The 21280-nt window shown below is 36.4% G+C and overlaps 1 protein-coding gene across 1 annotated transcript in view; it reads right to left on the bottom strand.

Moving 5' to 3' along the window:
* The window catches only part of LOC145669228 (uncharacterized), a 73804-nt gene extending 55655 nt beyond the window's left edge, over positions 1-18149 (bottom strand). The window contains exon 1 of the mRNA XM_081737557.1: positions 17996-18149. The gene's annotated coding sequence lies outside the window, so the exon portion shown is untranslated. The remainder of the gene's footprint in view (positions 1-17995) is intronic.
* Between the last annotated feature and the right edge of the window lie 3131 nt (positions 18150-21280).

Below are 21280 nucleotides of genomic sequence, written 5' to 3'. Positions count from 1 at the left end.
GGATAAATTAGGTCAAAACCCCCCGAAATTTGAATTTTTGCCAATTTTTTACCCATGAAAGGGAACGACATAGACACCCAATACTAATAGAGGTACATACTATGGTTCTAGGCTACCATACCAAATTTTTAGATTTGGCAATATCAAAAATTTAAGGGGGGTGGTCCTATGTACCCCTGCCAAAATTTAGGGGGTGGGCCATGGTACCCCTGCCAAAATTTAGAGTGGGTGGTCCTATGTACCCCTAGGTCATTGACCCCGGGCCAAGGTCATTGACCTTTGACCTATGACGTCACAAAATTTTTTGCTCACTCGGCTGGACATACGGGGGGGCCTACTACTTTTATGTATCCAGCGTTCAGCAGGATATTAGAATAGACGATTTTAGTAGAGAAATTGGGCAAACTAAACACTCGTACGCGGTACAGAGCATGTGCACACTCTGAAGTAACTAGTTACAAGTAATTTGTTTACAATTTTAGTTTCCAAGCGCTGCTTGAATCTGAGTTGCAATCATCTATCTTGGTCAGCAATATCAAACCGCACAATTTGGTAATCTTTCGGTGGTACTATTTTTTTCTGCATGAACATACACCGACTCTACGAGTAAGTACTGCAACAAATCTCTGTACAACGTTATAATACAATCAAGTTTCAAGGCGATTTTGCGACATGATGAAACATGGCAAATATAGTCGTCTGTCAAAGTCAGATAGTAAATAAAGTATAATCTGTCTTGAAGTCTTACGTTAGTATAGCTGGTCAAGGACAATTTGTGATCAAAGGAATTTAAAACTTCTTATAGGCTATAACACAGCGCATGAAGCATACATACAACTCTATGATTTTGCAGAACATCAGGGATAGTGTAGTAAATTCGTTTTCCTCTGTGATTTAAAAGATTACTTTGAAAAATAAAATTATTGAAACGGCAGTGAAGGTATAAATTGACAGTTAGGATTCAAGGTACTACATATACAAACACTGAACAATTACGGCTTTATAATGCAGCATGGGGTTGTTAAATCCTGTGGTTCGGGTTCCAAATAACAGAAATGTGGATTTCAACTAACAATCCCATATTTCCACAAACTTATTGAATTGTTTAGATACCGAGGTCGAAACCTGAGTTACATTTGTGAAATGAAGTTCAACACTTTCAACAGATTGTGTTGATGAAAGGTGAAAGGGTGAAAGAAAGGATTTAACGTTGGGATAGGAAAATCTACTACAGTACCTCCGGTATACAACGACGATGATTCTACAGCGAAGTTCTCTGTAACAACATGACGATAGACAGGTGGTAGGGCTATGGCGTACCAGAAGTCTTGTTCACTCCAAAATCAAATGCAGATGAATACAGTCAACAGCCACGGGTGTCGAAAGAAAGCTAGACAGAAGTTCCAGCGAAGATCGGACTCATTCCCACAACTCCAGGATGTGCCTCTGTGGCGATGAACACTCTTGTCTTTCAAACTTAGACAAATATTTGGATGATTGACAGCCCAGACCATTTCACAGAGTAAGAATCAGGCAAGCAATCCTCCTCGTCCCAACGTCCTCCCTGGTTTTGTTCTCAATGGCAGGTCAATGTATCTCCGACCATTGATTCTCATGTAGAATTAGAAGGTACTGTGTGCAAAGAAATGTCATAACGTGTGACTTTAGTAATGGAGGAAGAGAGGTTAACTAATCTGTTTGTTTATTTTCATTGCAACTTGCAGTGATGAAAGAGATCGCACTAACAATTTCAAAGAAATAATTTTGTTTGAACGACAAAATTCTTTGGGAGTTCCAAAAGAATTAAAACTTAAATACTAACTGACTTAAACGAAAATACTTGTTCTTTGATAATTTCCCAAAAAGTATTCTTTGGGTAATAAGATCAGGAGTCCTTGATTGACTTCCGTTAGAAATGGCAGCTAACGTCAAATTGCTACAAGCTGAAAACTTTCTACTCAGAAAACTGCGGAAAGGAAATACAAAGTTTCCTTTCCCTCCAGTCTGTTTTATTCATACACGTTCCTTGAAATTCTTATTTTAAAGGTGTAGTACGGGATGTGAAGCAAGCAATGAAAGTAGATTGGAGTTATATTAAAAATGAATATTAGAAAACAAATGACACAGTTTGTGAAATAGTATGTTTTAAGTGAGAGCCCTCACCGACAGTCTTATGATTAACGCAAAGTATATACAAAATAAGCCACCAGAGATCCAAAGATTTCAGCAGACACCATCACTGCTGTGGGAATTATTTCCACCCATTTTGTGTCTTAAGTAACCCGAAAGAAAATTCACAACGGTTGAGATCAAGCGATTGAGATTATAACCCATTCATTTATCTCTCTATAATGTAGAAAAGCGTTACTCAAACTGTGGCTCGTGGACTGTAAGTGGTCCCTGAAGTCTACTTTTCCGGTCCTCTTAAATTGAACCTAAATCAAGAAAAAAAGATATAAAAAAATAAAACACAATTGCACTGTATATAAGATCTCAAACATGTTATATAATGTTGAATAGTTAAGAATAATTGTGGTTGAGAATGTCAAACATGTTAAATTAGACAGTTAATAAGGTAAAGATCATAAAATTCTAAAAACTTATATAGATGTATTATTATAATATATTCTTGATAGCCTTCAATTATTTTAAAAAAAACTAATATTTATTTTCTTCTAGGAATTCCAATTAAGGAGATTTTAATCAATTATATTTTAAAATATAGAATATTGGTGTATATTCAAAATATTTTTAAGAAAATCATAAAAAATTTGCTTTCGAAAAGGATAAGAGTAGAGTAGTCTATAAAATAATTTGACCAGTAAAAATGGTCCCAATTTGAAAAATGTTTGAAGAACGCTTTTGTAGAGCAATATCGAGATCATCAAAGTGTTCGGCAAGGACGCTAGAAACATCCTGTGTTTCATGCAATCGAGTCGCATATTGTATTAATCACATATTCTTGATAGCTCATATTCTGTAAGCAAATAAAAGAGTCAATCAACACTTTGACATACAGACCATTACTTAAAGTTCCGCTAATAAACATTGGGTAAACTATTCCTAAGGACTATATCGCACACTAAAGGGTAACATGTAACATTGTTCAAGTGTAGTAACTTGAGCACAAGGAAGAAGATTTCTCTTGCCTCAAATTCTCAAATTCTGCTTCGTCACAATAGAAGAGGAACATTACAGAGTGACCCATAATAATGTATATGATGTTTGAAAGATTGTGATAAAGAAACTAGCAATATACCTTGAAATAAAATTGAACGTAAACACATTACTCTCAAACCTTTCCATACAAGAATTTTAATCTTTGTTTTCCATGGCATGGTCCACTAATGCTCCATTCAAGTCAATACATGCCTGGAGACGAAGAGCAATGTTGTCATAAGCAGCATGACAGATCCATACTAATATACTGTGGAACTCTTCTGTGATAGCCTCCCGTAGTTCGGCTAAATTGCGTATGTGATGTTGATACACTTTGTCCTTTATACACCCCATAAGAAAAAGTCATTTGATGTAAAATAAGGAGATCGAGCTGGCCACTCCACAGACCCATGTCGACCGATCCAACGGTTTGGGAATGTTTCGTTCATCTTGTCTGGCACATACTAACGGTTCTAAGTCCAATGACCGTTATCCCCACTCTCAGGCTACACAGTGTTGCCATATCGATTTTTTTGTCCAGAATTACAAATACTACAGTCAGTCAAACATCGTATACATAATTAGGGCCCCCCTGTGTATTGAACACACCAGTTCAAAATTCGTAGTGAGCCCTCCCCGCTAGTCTAATGGCTAGCGAGTATGCCTTCGGTGAACATGATCCCGTAAGAGGATTAAAAGTTTGAACGCGTTCCACTGAGTCGAATTCCATCTCAAACTGTAGGTCCACGTCTCATATAGTTTTGGTACTGAAGAGGGATGCTAAATTTTACCAAAGAAACAAGAAACCAGTTTAAAACTTCTGCGGTGTACTATGTACCGTTGTTTTGAAGTGACCTTAAAACTGCACTCAGTGGTGAATTCTGACGACTTACTAACTTGTGAATCCTTTTTCTACACTTTGAGTAAATCAGATGGTTACTTAAAAGGATCAACAAAAACACAATTTGAGAGTTACCAAGATGTGGTGACTTCTCGCCTGACTTGGTAAGTTGCAAACTATAGTGCGTCCAGTAAGAGAACGTCTCTGACAGCTCGCAGTGACATTGCCACTACTCGCTTGTCAAGGTTTTTTTTCGGTGCAACTGTAGTGGCAATTTAATTAATGGTATAAGACAGAGTGATCGTGGTTGGTAAAACTGGTATCAAAGTAGGGGCTGCAATGTCCCACCGCATGTGGTAAGAAACGTCAGAGACCATCTCTTGTTGGCCGTGCTATAGTAACATATAGGAAATAATATGTAGTAGTGCTTTCAACATGTTTAAAGAACTTACCGTCATATTACAACTGAAGATTTAAAAAAAAAGAAAATAAACCATGAAACAAATTAAAATCTGTCATCACTCACTGGCTCACTGTAATTCATTATTCTCGCACTATAATCAGTCCTGAAATGTATGTGAGGATGAAAAAATTGAAATGTTAATTTTATTAAAAAATAAAATATAATCTAATCGTATCGTGACGCAAAACTAAAGCAATATATTTTTTTCACGTAACGTCAATAAAAGTTAATAGCCATGAGCAACTAAACAAAGACTACATGTTATTTATATTGGAATCAGCAGGAAAATAAACTCAGAATTAATTACCATTATTGTATACCTGTTGGTATTATTAATGTTATTTTTATATCTGATGTAAATTACTTAAGTATTTCTGCAGGCAAAAAGGAACCAAACAACTGTTGGGATTGATTATGTAGTAAGAATAAGATAATATTATGGTTTACATTTTCTCTGAATATTCCGTATTTTTAAAGGAGAAAAAAAGAGTAGAATGACTTCATATAAAAAAGAAATTTGTAATAACCTGAAGAACTTAGAAATAGTATAATAAATAGAAAATTTAGGTTGTCGCAGTTTCTCAGTGGTAGAGCCATAATCTCTAGTGTGTGGGGTATCTGGTTCAATCCCAGGTGGCGTCAAGTTGGCATTGTGGTAGACAAACATTGTGTGTGCATTTTTGGGGGGCTGTCCCGTTTCTTCACACTTCTTCACTCATCATTTCATCATTATCATTATCACCATCTTCCTTCGCTTCCGGGCATATACGTGGGACGTTAAACTAAAAAAAAAGTAAGACAACTCGTGTAGGTATGTGTGTATACACTTACAAAAGTAAACACAAAAATTATCAGTGCAACAATAATATCTAATATTTAATTCATTACTAAATGGATGACTTCAGGAATTAGTAGGTTAACCCTTTCCGGATCCTGGCTTTTTGGGCTATTTTTTAGACTTTCAGTCAAGCAGCTACTGTATCGTCACTATTTATCCTAGGATCATGGTTCATACTTCATTCTCTTCAGAATAGAGCTGGCTTTCGAATGGTACCACTTGCATGCTCATACCATATACCAGAAGCGGGAAAAAATGTCAAAGTGAAAATTTCGGAGGGAAATTTTTTTCTCGAACTTTGGCCCCCCCTGGACCCCTCCTGTGTGATCGTAGCCATCAAAAAAAATCTGATAAATAGTACTTGGTATACTGAATGTGTGTGCCAAATTTCAAGTTTCTATCTTGAATAGTAAGGGCGGGATAATTTTTATCAAAAATTCCCACAATGCCCCAATGTACCATAAAACACTATGATCTCAGGGAAAAAAATTCCTGAGACATCCCTAATTACCCTAGGACTATAATCCGCCAATCATTCTCCTCAGAATGGAACTGTCTTTCAGGCGGTACCATTTACATGTCTCCATCATGTATCTAAGGCAGGAAATTCCTGAAAAAAGGGATTTTTGGGGGCAAATTTTCCCTTTTTTCAACTTTTGCCCCTCTGGACCCCCTGTTTTTACGCAGAAATCGGAAAAAAATTTCTGGTAAATACTACTCGGTGGACTGAATGTTTGTGCAAAATTTCAATCTTCTACGTGAAGAAATAAGCCCGCCAGAAAAAATTTCCCTACCATGCCCCACTTTTACCCTATACAGAAGTATATTTGGATAAAAATTCACTGAGACGGCCCTAATTACCCTAGAATAATAATTCGACCGTCGTTCTCTTCAGAATGGAACTGCCTTTCAGACGGTATGACTCACGTGGTCCTATCATGTATGTAAGGCGGGAAAATGATGAAAAACGGGATTTTTGGGGTAAAAATCCCTATTTTTACCCCTTTGCCTCCTGGTTCCCCCCTGTTTTAGCACTGACATCGGAACAAAAAATCTGGTAAATACTACTCGGTGAACTGAATGTTTGTGCAAAATTTCAATCTTCTACGTGAAAAAATAGGCCCGCCAGAAAAAATTTCCCTACCATGCCCCACTTTTACCCTATACAGAAGTATATTTGGATAAAAATTCCCTGAGACATCCCTAATTACTCTAGGATAATAATTCGACCGTCGTTCTCTTCAGAATGGAACTGCCTTTCAGACGGTATGACTCACGTGGTCCTATCATGTATGTAAGGCGGAAAAATGACGAAAAATGGGATTTTTGGGGTAAAAAATCCCTATTTTTACCCCTTTCCCCCTCTGGTTCCCCCCCTGTTTTAGCACTGACATCGGAACAAAAAATCTGGTACATACTACTCCGTGGACTGAATGTTTGTGCAAAATTTCAATCTTCTACGTAGAAAAATAAGCCCGCCAAAAAATATTGAACATACGCTTAGAAAATGAGAAAATAAATTTTTGACTTATGACGTCATCACCTCCTATGTCTGGACGCAGGACGGTCTGAAACCATACGTAATGTCTTCTGCAAGGCCTCTGGACTTGGAAAACAAAAAAAAAAAAAAAACCGGACGAAAAAGCTCAAATAGAAGAGAAATAACGCAATGTACCATGGAAAGTGCATATGGTACAAATTGTACCATAGGATCCCGAAGGGGTTAAACGGCGCAAATACAAATTTCAATTGGTCTCACTCTGTATCAATTAAATCTGGTCAGAATTGCTATGGCTCTCTACACATATCTGTTTTCTATTATCCTCCAATCTTATTCTTAGCCTATCCAAATTCCTCGATTTTGATTATTATCGAGGAACATTTTAAAGCACATTCTTCTGCAACTTTACTACCATAAAACGTAGTTACGCCACTGGACACCATTCTACGCCTAGGATGGGAAACACTATTGCAATTATAAACTGTTCCATTTCTTGGACAATTACCTTAGAGGACGCCAGTTCAAATCCCTAGTAGAGGTGCAAAATGTACTTGATACCTACTTTGCTTCACGGCCCATCAAATTGTACCGTAATGGAATCCACAGTCTTCCAGAATGTTGGCAGAAAGTCGTCGATGCTGATGAGGACAAGTGTTGATCTTGCAGGTACATCTTAGGTGATATATCGATGTTCGAAGGTGGTGGGTGAAAAAGCGACAGAACTTTCTTGGTTACCTTTATAATTGGTTGTGTAATAATGGATCATAATTTGCTAACTAGAGTTTGCAGTTCCACATTATTTCCCCCACAGTTACATTCGTTATGACCCCTAAAACCTGTTCTTGTTTGCCCAGAAAACAAACAACATTAATAAAACGTTTCATAATTTCTTTGTTTTTACATACTCGTTGTGTTGCTTTTTTTTAAAATCAAGCATGTGATCAATCCTGGATTTGCCAAAAGTTTTGTGCTTTTGCTGAAAAACCACATTAGGTATATACCGGTACCGTACATTGTGCTGGTATGATACATTTATGGGGTCGATCAAATTTTCCCTAAGAAAACACTTTAAAAATCACGGATCGAGTTTGCCTGCATAAATAAATTCTATCACATTACCCTACAAAATAATAGTTTCAAACTAGCAGTATTTAATTTTAAACGAAAATAGACATCCTTGTCTTGACCCATATGTTGCAACACAGAACCCCACGCAGACTCACTCAGCCAAGTAGAGAAAACTTTCTTATGTGGGGACAAAAGTTAATGAACGTACAAAAGTCTTTTGAGGATTAAATATTCAATATAAGAGTCAAAAGAATAATTTTGTCATAGTTACATAACGATTTAATATGTACATATGGGTGTTCTCTCAGATAATAATTCTTACTTTATACGTACAAAGATCCAAAGGAGAAGAAATATGCCGTCCTTATGGTAGCTAACCACCTCGGTTTGTTTGGTATTGTTCCAGCTTTGATTTTTTCAATACTGCATTCCGGAACGTCTTATGTCCTGGTTTTGCTCGAAGTGCTTGAAATTTGAATAGAACATCCCTACAGTGATTTTTATCTGGTAACATTAATACGGGTGATTTACTGTTTAATAGGATCAGAGAGTTAATCTTATGATACTACAGGAGGATTATTTTCCTTTTGCTAATTTTACGAATGCAATCCCAAAGTAACGTCTCCTAATTTTCTTTTAGAAATACAAAGAAACTTTATTTTCAATAATGTATGCATCATTTTAGAGCCTATACATTTATCCATTTCCCTACATAATTGCCATTTCGGTCGATGCAACTTTGTAGGTACTATGTCAGTGTTTGTACGCTTATATCATATCACCTCCCGGTTATGTGTTTAAGGGCGCTTTAAACCTCATCTTTCACCTTGTCGTCGCTGCTAAAGCACCTTCCGGTTAAATGTTCTTTTAACGTAGTAAACATTGCTAGTTATTGGTGTCAAGTCCGGTCTATAGAATGAGTGAGTGATGATGTCCCATCCTAACTGTTGCAAGTATCCCGTTTCTTTGTTCGTCGTGAATTTCAGTACGACCAGCTGCAAACTCCCTACACCCTAAATATTTTGCACTTGTGGACGTTCTTAACATCCGTACATGAGTCGCCATACACTTCCGTCAATTTGCGACGAATTCCGATAGGTTTTACGCCTTTTGTGTTGAAAACTATAATAACTGCTTGAATCCCGCAGTTGACGGCAGAGCCAAGCGAGAGCTCCATAATTACAAACTACTACCAAGCCAAGGCTGATGGTCCCAGTGAAGTTCGCGCTGGTTTGTTTGAAAGTGGAGAAAACAAGAAACACCGCAGTGTTGAAAACAGTCGCACGAACAGTTTCCTCGCGTCTCCAGTGCTTTGGAGAGATTACTTTGGGGACAACTCTCGTAAGTAGTAAGTTCTATTATAAATAATAAAATTGCTAGTTAATTATTACCCAGGGCCTCCTTCTTAATAACATTTTTTTTAATGATAGGTAACATAATAAAAAACCATACTTCCCTGTATCTGTTAACAATGAGTTAGATGCATGCAACTACTAGGGTTAAATATTCATAAATGGAAACCACTTTGTTATACATATAATTTATTCAATAAGCTTCACAATGAAAGATGGACTCTACTCTTTGCACTCATTAACGTCAGTCGTCTTGAAGAGTAGCAGGAAATTATTGAATGGTTTCCTTCTTGCTTTCCTATCAGCAAAATATTTTACTAACTCCCGTGCATCCATTTTTTCAGCTTTGTTCGCATTTATTGAGAGCAGTGCTAGATTATTCAAGCTATTTTGGTCCATTGTGCTTCTCACATAGTTTTATATTAATTTCAATTTTGAGAAAACCTTTCCGCAGAACTAACAGAGACAGGGAGCTTCAAAAACAACAAATACGCGGCAATAAGTTCTGAAAAGCTAGATGCCAATTACTTATATTTCACAATTAAAAGCCTTGTAGGTCAAACTGAATTCTGAACACTTATTTCAGATTTCAGCTGTTTCACAAAGCAAATTACTTCTATCGGAAACGAAGAACCAATATCACAACTGTACGTTGTTTGAAGTATCTGTGCCCTTCTTAGAATTTCATCAATGAGATGAATTCTATTGACAGAAAACAAAAAAGGAAAATTTGGATACTGTATCACGTAAAAATGTAAAACGACAATGGAACTGTGCATTTAGTATATAAAATAGTTTAATATAGATGTTAATTCTAAGGTTTGATACAATATTCCCCGCCGAAGAAAAATATAAGAGTCTATAAATGCCGACCGCACCGAATTTTGTTCGCGGTGCTTGATGTACACGTCAAGCGTCCCAAAGATAACCGAAAAAGGAGGGGGTGGAAGAACATTACCGACTAATATGTTACATTATACTCAAGTATAATGTATCATAGTAAGTAAAATTTTGGAACTCCCTATATACATACATTCATGTTCATGCTTAGCTTCGGAAAGACAATTGAGAATTATTTGATATTAATTATTATATTTAAGGTTTAATTTTAATTGTAATATTCGGTCAAAATAATACCATACTTAAGTAGTGTCTATAAAATTACATATAACCTGATATTTTAGTAATATTCTATATTTTGTCCTTATTATAATGTTATGTGGGTTCAAAGATGTATATTTTGTAAGTTCTCATAGATTTTGTATTATTTTCAAAGAAATTTTAACGTAGGGAATCTTCGTAAGGAAACTCAAAATTTTAATTCTATAATTTCTTCAAAAATTTTCATTTAAAAATTCGACCATGATGTCTTTTGGCACATCCCTTTGTTTAGGTAGTAATTATTTTCTCATTGGAACAGGGAAATCTCAGCTTCGTTTGAGGCTCATTCCAGATATCATCATTGGTTCGGTTTCTTTTGATGTGTCGAGATTTAAGGTGTTATCCTTTTGTTGCGTCATCAGAGAGCCAATTAGAGCTCTTCTCATTATCATTCTTTGTCTTTCTACAAAAAGCTGTGTTGAAGATCGGACAGGCATTTTAGTTCCTCGTACATAAATTGTGAAAATTTTGGAAATGACCACCAAAAATTAATCTAAATTAGTGGAAACTGTGTTTTAGTGAATAACTAAATTAGACGACGTGTTGGTAATTTGATTTAGAAACGCTCAATGGGTGGTGAAGCCGAGTATCAGAGCAACAAACTTCTGGTGGAAGCCGATTGGTAGTTTACCTCCATGTTTGTATAACAACGAGAGTGGGTGAACCTTGTTTTCTCGCTTTCTGAGCACCGGACGATTTTCATCCTGAAAATCGGTGCAGATTATAATTCAAGTAAACAATTAGAATTATGAGGATTTAGTGCAATTGTCAGGATTCAACGAAAATTAATGGTGTGGTTCTATTAACTCAAAATTTCTGTTCGGAAAACAATGATGGCTTTGTGTGTGTTGTACGTGTGCAAGATAATCATGCAGTTTTAAACTAAAGTCAAGTTTCCCCAGAAACTGAAATCACATTTATCTGTCATGTGAGCCCGGATATTACACGGATTAGTCAGGAAAAGAATCACAAACAAAATGACTTGATTGTCGCAATAGATAGATTTGCGCTCCTTGTGAGTGCAAGTCTCATCCCAACCTTATGTATCAACTTTTCAGTAATGTAATCCTATAAAAGAAAATAATTTACTCGAAACTACAATTGATTTTAGGAACAAAACTACTGCTCATAAAGTATAAGTTTTAAATTTTAAAACCTCTTTTGACTTGGTGTTTAAAAATTCGAAGAAAATATGTACGATTCCCAGTTACGTATATATATATATATATATATATATTTTACTTCGATAACCTGGTACAGATATACTTTGAACGTGCATCATGGTAACTTCTGACAACAGATTTTCTTTCGAAAACTCGTGGAAGTTATGCTATCCTACGAATAGGAATACAAATATTTAATATTTTCTTTAATTTATCTTTATTTTTATTTTGTCTGAAATTAAAAATTTTATTCTGTTTGGTTGGATTAGTAAAGTTTGACATCCTTTTACGTCTTTGTATTTCAGATGTGATGTGGGCTATGAATAAAATGTGAATGTTTTATGAGTGATATATTTTCATGTTCTAGGTTAAGGTAATTTAGGTTAGATTAGTGTAGGTTAGGATAGGTGTAGGTTAAGGTTACTGTATGTGCCGATAGTCTGATTTTGTGTTCTTGTATGTCTGTGAAAAGAAATTTTAGGGAGAAAGACACAGAAAGTGGCAATGTTTCCGTGCACAGAGGGCAGGTGACCAAGTGCGTATAAATCCTGTCGCCGGAGTCACTGTTTGTTTTTCAGAGGCACAAAAGCAACAAAATAAGAAACACTAAATATGAGAAGTTCTAGCCCACTAACCACTGTATAAAACTTTAGTATAAATTGAATAGATTGAGTGTATTGATGTCAGCTTGAAGTCGAGATACCAAGAATCATAAGACTCTCAGATGTCAACAGTGGCGTAGGGAAGGGGGGCCCGGAGGGGCCGGGCCCCCCCAAAGAGGTTCGACAATGTACTTTGGCACTTTGATGTTTGTAATTTTTTTTATATATTTTTATGTTTATATATTTTTTGTTTGTAATTTTTCTATATGTACCTATAACAGCACTTGCCCCCCCCAAACACACATCCTGGCTACGCTACTGGATGTCAACATATTTCATTAGTCTTGTCATTAGTACTACTCATGGAAAAATTATTCAGTAAGAAATTTTGATGAAATGAAACATTATGTCGATGTTGTCAGATTTTTCCTGTTTAACTGAAAAATCAAATATTGTAGAAACATTGAAAGAAATGATTTTTTTTTTTTTTTTTTTTTTACATCTTCATATTGCTCAAGATGGAGCTGTAGCATCTGTGTAAACCAAACAAACGGTTTTTCTTTAATAAAATGAAGAAGTTGTAATCTGAACGTTTTCTTTCGAGTAGAATTGGAAATTTGAAAAATGCAGCAATCTCGAATAACATTTATAGTAAAATTTAGCTATATAGTCAAGGTACTAAATGCATGAGCAGTATTAGAGGTATTATAACTTCCAGTGGAAGGTGAGATTTTACAAGTTTCGAATAAAAGAGTTCTTGGTGTGATCGACATAAGAGACGACCTAATACTGAGACTTTTTTTTAATCTTCAGTCTTCTTTTTTTTCTTTCAAAATTCTCAGTTTGGATATTTTTTTTTCTTTCCGTTGCGCTAAAAGAAATTCTGTTTTGGACGTTGTAGATTATTTTCTGGTAGGGTAATCAAACACAAACATCAGATTTTCCGTAGTCTTTGTTGTCAGCATAACTTAGAGGTCGACATCCTGTGTCGGTAGTTTGTGGTTTGCAACCTTTTTCACGAGAGGTTGCGGATGACGGACTGCAGGCCTGGATGCCAAGCTGTGAGTTGTGATTGAGGAGGCTCGGGAATTATCTTCTTTGGGCAAATTTGAGTTCCATTTTCCGGTGACAACTGGTTTTGGTGAATGGATCGGTGATTGTTGGTAGCATACCTGCACCGGGCCCAGTAGGTTCGCGACCACCAGTCAGTGATACATTTACACAGTCCATGGTCCGAAGGAAAGTGAACATCATTTTCACACACATTTATTATATTTATTATTATTATTGGAAGTTAAAAATAAAAAACTGAAAAGCATGGTGATTCGACCTATTAGGAGGCTAGGGTGAAGGGCTCCCCTGGAAGTGTCGCCCCCCGCATTGCGAGGTTTCACGCCATAGTAGTTACGCCACTGATGGTGTCCCGAATCATCCTAGCTACGTGGGGTTTAGCGTTGTGCTGCAACAGAAAGACCCCTTTGCAATTCAGAAGTGCTGGCTCCAGAGTTTTGAGTTTTTCTTGAATATGGCTCAACTGCTGACAGTACACAGTTGCATTGATGCTCTGACTAGCTGGTAGCAGTTTCCAACAGATTTTTTTTTTTAAGTTTATTTTAAAGAACAAAACATGTCTTTAAAACATGAAAAAGGTGTTCAAAACGTTTTAAACATGTTTTAAAACACATACGAAAAAAACATGTTTTAAACATGATTTTAAACGTATTTCAAAACCGTGTAATAACTTATTTGTTAAGACTTTTTGATCTTTACTTGCAACCGACCTTTTCATTTATTTTATCCTGGTTAAGACTACATTGTGTTGGGTTCAGAATAATTCAATATAGATTAGTAATTCTCAACTTACTTCATATCACGACCCCCTCTTATTACACCTTCTTGTCAGTGACTCAAATAAGTACTTTCTTGGTTGTAATAAGCTTTTTAGATCCTAAAATATATCTACTATGGAGATTTCACACAATCTATCAATATACATAGTGAAACAAAAAGCCCTCACCACCCTTGTGCGTTGAGAACGGGTTGTGGGAGAATTATGAAACTTGGAAGTGGACTGACACATCAAGCATCATGGCGGCCATCTTTGATTGGTATTCGAAATTTCAAATGCAAAGGAAGTTATGTTACAAGTTTTAAGGCTAGAATTTTACTAAAAATACGTTTGTGCCATTATTTTACCCTAAACAAGTCATTTCGGAGTTACTGCTTCTGAAAGTCTCCTAATTATGCTTTTAGGGGCTAAGCTCACGTTTCGTGGAGACGGGTGAAATGTTAGTTGCAAAATCGGATTACTATTTCAGTACACTGATGCTAATAAAATCATCTATATATATAAAAGAGAACGTACAAATCCTTTGTGAACTCATCACGCTAATACGGCTGAACCGATTTCTTTCATTTTTGGGGGGTTGTTAGGATTTGGACCCTAGATGGTTTTTATCATATCACTTTAATTTTTAATTACCAGTGTCTTGAGATAATGGACCATTCAAGTCTCCATAGTTCATCATAGGTAAAAATAAACGTATGTATATGCAACCCGCATGAGCACGTGACTCGGCGGGTTAACATAAATGACAGGCGCTTGCAATTTGAAAGCGAAAAAGTAAAAATTATCTAAGTAACAAAGTTTATTGCGTTCCGGGGTGACCGCAGCGAAGCGGGGTGAACGCTGCTAGTTTTAAAATAATAAATTTTTGAAAAGTAATGTTTGAAGTATACTTCATGATGTGCTAACTTTAGAATATTTTCTGCAAGCCTATGTAATTTGTTGTGTTTAAATTCAGTAATTTATTGAAGAAAAGTAATATTTGGGGCGTTCAGAGCACATTGGATCCAAGTCCATTTTCAATAAAGTTCAGTGTTGCTCAGCAAATGAATTCTATTTCAAAACGTAATATCTTCGCAGTCAAGAGTCCGAAATAAATATAACTAAAACCACGTGAAAGGGCGTGGGATAGTTTCATATGACAGCCGCTAGACAAGAGCGTCAGTGGGTCAGAAGGGCAGCCGCTCCCACCTCCACCCTGAATTTCAGATTTTAGGGCATTAAGGAAAGTCCAACAGAACATGTTAAGGGTCCTTACACCGAACAGATACGGTGGAAATACCGATTATCAAAACCGGAATGTTGCTTAGGCCCAATTTCCAGAATTTTAAGCAGGCTCGAAACCTGAAAGTAGAGCTACCTTTGGAATCCTTGGGCCAAAAAATATACAAGAGAGCAATATAGGCCCATAGCTCCTTACGGACAATTGAAATGGATTATAACTGATCAAAATTCGTATTTATTCGATGTAAGGACTTGGCATTGTCCGTAAGGAGTAAGTTATAATTGTACTGCTACAGTATAACTAAAGAAAAAAATGTATCGGGGCTACCATTGGCGTATTTACAATTTTGTTTCGGGGGGGCTTTGCTAACTTTCAGGGGGAGCTTTGCCTGAAAATGTTAAAATTCTGCAAGATATTTCATATACTTTACTATAGTAAGATTTCGGGGGGGCTTAAGCCCGGAAGCCCCCCACCCTAAATACGCCACTGGGGGCTACTTAACATTGAAATTATCAACAGTAGAGTAGTATAGGGACGATTACAAAGATTAAATGAACAAGATATATATAGCAAGCAGTACAATTATAACTTCAATTAATGACTTGAGAATTCGATGGGCTTAGGTCGATCTACTTACGTATATATTTTTTTAAAAGGTATATATTTTGTCAAGCCATTTCTAAAGAACAGCCATTTTCTAACAGTAATCGAGGTAAGATAGCTTGATTGCTTATACACTTGGTAATCATTATTTTTCATTTATGGATTCTTTATCTAGAATTTTGCACATTTCCATTTTTTAACAACAACAACGTTTTACACCATTATAGGCTGTGATATTTTTGGTAAGAAGTAGATTAGGGGAAACATAAAAGTAAATGTAAGAAGGAGACACAATAATTCAGTAATAGATGTCTCTCCTTTCGTGAAGGTGGTTCCTGGTTTTGTCCTAGGCTATGTGAGTTTCTGGTGGCCAACATCGCATCCGTGGGTTATCTCCGAGTTTTCATGTTTCCTAGAATATTATCACTCCACCAATTCATTCATAATCATATTTTCACTATACAGTCGTCTTTTTTAGCCTATATGACATACGGGACGTGAAACCCAAATATTTCATTTCATTTGTCAAATAACAGCAAACGCTAATTTATCAGACTTACGGGAAAACGTGTATTAAATATTCCGTAGCAGTAGCAATAGCAGTAGCCTTACTTCAGTTTTTTTCTTGTGGAGGGAGGAAGACTTTCCGCCAATATTAACTAGAATTTTACATTTTTCATTGGTATGGTACTACACTTTTCATTACAATGTATAAACCTCACACTCCAGGGATAAATTACCCTTCCACTGAAAGACAACTCTTGTATGTAGGCGAACGAAAAATGAAACGTTTCTCGTCCCACGGTTATGCCGGCTAGGCTAAAGGAGACTGTGATGATGAGAAATGAATGAAATGGTGGAATGAAGAAAGTAGGAGGAAACGGGAGAATCCCGAGAAAACCCACGCACATAGTGTTTGTCCAGCGTAGGCTAACGACTAACATACAAGTTTTTGATGTGTATAGTCACGGGTTAGTTTTCTGGTTGGGGCCGAAGTAACCCGGAATTGTGCAGCAATTGAAAAGCTACTTTAGAGGTAAGGTAGAGACCTCGGTCTAGAGAGTCAAAAATAACCGTATTTACACTTCACATCACCCAGCCTTTCAAAAAGCGAGAGAATTTATTTTCAAGTGTGACCAGGCCCGTAGCCAGCCCAAATATATAGGGGGCCCGTCTGAGGTTAGGAGGACCCAATCCAATTATATTATAGTTCATCACCATATTATAGTTCATTTGCAAGCCTATCGTGAATAGGGGCCAGCAAAAATTTAGGAGGCGGTCCCCCTAGAGCCCCCTGGATACGGACCTGAGTATGAATAGGGTGTATTGTCAGCCATAAAGGAGGAAGTACCTGAAACCTTTATTATTATTATTATTATTATTATTATTATTATTATTATTATTATTATTATTATTATTATTATTATTATTATTATTATTATTATCAAACAATCAGGGGCGGATCTAGAAGGACAACCAGAACTCAGACTAAGATAGGTATATAATGAGTTTACTATAAACTTACAAATATATACATATAGCTTCAAACTCCAAAAACTGGGGGTCCCTAGGCCCCCTGCCCCCGGGCTAGATCCGCCTCTGCGAACAGTGAGATAACGACGGGCGTGAACTATTATTATACAGAAGGCTGATTTGGTAGGTTTGAGTTTTGTGTCTTTTAATCACCGAGACTACATGAGACGTAGTCCTAAATTTTAAGATAGAATCAAGCTACCATACAGCGTTCAAACGTCAATGTTCACCCACCGGAAATCGAATCCGGATCCCGTGTAGGAAAGGCGCGCACTCTAGCCACTAGAACAACGGAGAACTAAAAGGGATTTGAAACAGTCTTGGATTCATATCCGAAATATAGCCTATGTCCAGCAAACATACGCACCAAATAAAGCAAGATAACCGTGAGCGCCATCCTCTTTGCTATTATAGCTCTCATAACGTTATTTGGATTTTTCTAATTGTTCTGTTCTGGGCAACGTTATAGTAAACAATAAGCATAATCATCATTTTCGCCTGCTACTACATTTATTTACAGAGATACACCATTTAAAATGTTAAACTAACACAAAAAAGTCCAAATAAAAGTGGCACTGTATTTGAAAGGCTTGTGCGTAATAAAAATAATCAAAATATGTTAAAGAAAGCTAATTCTTACCTCTTTTCTTTTCCAGTCACTTCAGCTTAGTCATTGTTCTTGCATCTCGTCTCCAGCTACTGTGAATAATATGCATTAGTCGCGTACACACCTGCTCGACATTCATGTACGCAGATATCGCACCATCTGTTGATGCTTCTTTAGCATAATGAGTTTTATGTTCGTATGTGTTGGAAAGTGTATGTGTATACCTTTTGAGGATCAACATCCCATGCATATTTACCGAATGACTGATTACAATAGCTCTTCGCATTTTTGCCATCACTGTTCGTGCAAACAACAAAGAAATGACGAAATGCAACTCGTTCGTGGAGAATGACTTACGAATTATGGAGCAGTCACAAGGTTGACAGTGTGCTGTGCAGTGGCTATAAATGAAACAATAAGTGGCGGTTCGTCAAATCAAAAAACAAGAAATACAGTATACAAATTTACATACACTGCAATTTGTTTTCTTATTGCAAACATGTTAATTTGGAATTTATATGTATTTACCTGAAATCCTATTTCAATAAAAGTCAATCAGCAAGGTATTCATGGGTACGTGCTCCCTTTCCTTTATACAGCATTCTAATTACATTAGTTAAAGCCATATATATTTGTCCTTGAGTGTTTAGAAACGTTAATGTTTATTAGATCTGAGTTAGAATATAGCCACTGGTGGGTGTTGGTGAAGGTGGGAGAAGATTCTTTCTTACTCAAATCTTGAGGCTTATACTCGATAGAATTGTTGTTAGGCAATAATAATCCCCTTCCGATATTTAAACGGACGGCATGGCGTTATTAATGAATATGAATTAACCAGAGTCGTCCCGTCGATTTGCGGGATACGGGGTGAAAGTAAATTACGGGGCAATGATGTAGACGAGAATTCCGTATCCAGCATGAATAAGTTATTTTGCGCCAATTTTGACTTTTTTATACGAAATGATATCGATATCTCATTTCACGACATTAAAACGTAATATAGACATACAATTGTGAAAAATGTCTTACCAAACAATGGTTCATGTCTCTAAATAACTATACCAAGAATGAATCACAAATAGAAAACTTATAACTTTTCCTGAAGACCTAACTGTCGTATGGCCTGCCTCCAACTGCCCCACTTGCTCCATTAAAAATACAGCCTTGGAATTAACAAAAACGTATTCTCTTTTCTAATTACCATAGTCTAAGTTAGTGGTTCCCAACTGATGTGTCGCGAGACACAGGTTTGTTGTGCAGTTCCACAGGATGTGTCGCGTAATTTTACCATTTAAAAATCGTGAAGCAGTTGTAACTACTTCTACAATCTAAGACCTAGTCCAAGGGAAGGCTTGACTATTGCCAATACGTAACGACCGCCTCCCTTGAACTCACCTTCTTGATCCCTGATTCGACGTCCTGGCAACCTCGAAAGGAACCGAGAAGGGAATTCTTTGCGCAACGGAAAAAAGAGAAAACAACAAAGAACCAGAAACTTACCTCCGGCGGATGCAGCTTAGAGGAAAGAGTACTACAGCAGATTTCAGATGAGAAGCGGCATGGCCTTGAGTTGGCTTTACGCGGCGTCCAATTGGCTTTGAGCGGTGTTGACAATTCGCGACAAGCAGTTCTGCACGCTGACTTCTCGCGCTACTGCGAATCTTGACAATAGCAGAGGCGCTTATTAGAAATATTGTATTAGCACATTAACTGCTCACTTTACGAAGTAGAGAAAAGAATTACGAACACATACGTGAAAACTACATCTTTTTATGATAACTGGTTGTCATGATACACGCTTTGAAAGGTTTCCATATAAAACAATTAGTAAAATGAGCGTTGAGTCACGTCTAATTTCCAGTGGATTTTTCTTCGATTTGGAAATGGAACTCAACTTTTATTAAAGGATAATCAGGGGTGTAACCTACAGGTTGTTCTAGGGGAACATTACTTTCAGGGGGAGGAAAGCTTTTCACACATTAAAAACAGAACAAATGACCTCTTTCAGAATATGAAAGCATTTTAACTCACCATGTATACTATACACATATTATGTTTTCTCGATGCTACCTTAACAAAAGACGGATCTTGACAGTACTGAAGTTGTAAAGCGGATTGTAAGAGATAAATCAATAAGCTATTCATAAGAAAACAAATGCTGTTTCTAGCAGTCTGTTTATCCGACTTTGTGTTTATGTAGGTTAAAATACTAAAAGGAAAAAACTCGAAAAAATATCAACTCAGATATTATTATGCAATAATATAGTAGTGAGAGATCCTGGGGGGACTGAGGGAGCCAGGGCTCCTCATTTTATTTGTAAATGTGCAATATTAGGCATAATTTGAATGCAATTTGTCTTAATATCATCATATATGCTTTCTGCATCTGAATGCACCCCCTCCCCAATTTACAGAGAAATCAGCGTCCTTGTAATTAGGTACAGTAACTGTATTGATGATGTTTTCTTTTTTTAAAAAAATCTTATTTTATTATAAACGTTCCTAATTTGCATTAACTATTAAATAAGTTTACTAAACATATACTAGATGAACCTCATTTCGGAGCTGGAAATAGTTTGGAAAGTCAAGGCCCTCTTTTCCCCCGTTTCTACACCCTTGAGAATAGTAAGCGATCGAATTAAATAACAAGCCTCTGCAATTTGATTCATATATATATATATATATATATATATATATATATATATATATATATATATATATATATATATATATATATATATATATATATATATTCGATTCCCGGCGGGAGCTCATGTGGAAGAACAGAAGGTATGGGACATTCGTAATATTGTTTTGAAATTGCCTTCATGCAAGATTCTTCCTTATTCGACAGAAGAAACGCAGTATGATTTTTTTTTCTTCGTTTCAATACCTTACGTATGTGTGGCCAATTACGTACTCCTTCTTTACTCCTCTAGGAGGGATGCAAAAGCACCAGGCGTCTGAGTGGTGTCATAAATTATTGTAACCCAAAACAAACTCGACCATATCGTGTTGCTTACGAATCAGATGGATTGTTGTTGTGAGACCTACATCAAGTATAAGAGTATGTTATTATAGGAACAGACATGGAAGCAAAGGAGCTGATTGTGTGTGTAGGAACGCAACTTCTCTTCTTCTAGCATAAACAGAATTCATCAGTATCTAGATTGCTTTCTTTCGTGGTAGTTCATTTGTTCTCCAAAATTATAGTTGACAATGTCTTTAAGAAAACCAAGTACAAGTGCGGAATTTTCTTAAAAAAAAAAAAAAAAAAAAGTGCTACGAAGTGAAGCTCGAAGAATAATTTTTTGTGTT

This window comes from Thermobia domestica, chromosome 13 (assembly GCF_964235325.1).
Source record: "Thermobia domestica chromosome 13, izTheDome1.hap1.1, whole genome shotgun sequence".
Lineage (NCBI taxonomy): Eukaryota > Metazoa > Arthropoda > Insecta > Zygentoma > Lepismatidae > Thermobia > Thermobia domestica.
This window is presented reverse-complemented; position numbering and strand designations above follow the sequence as displayed.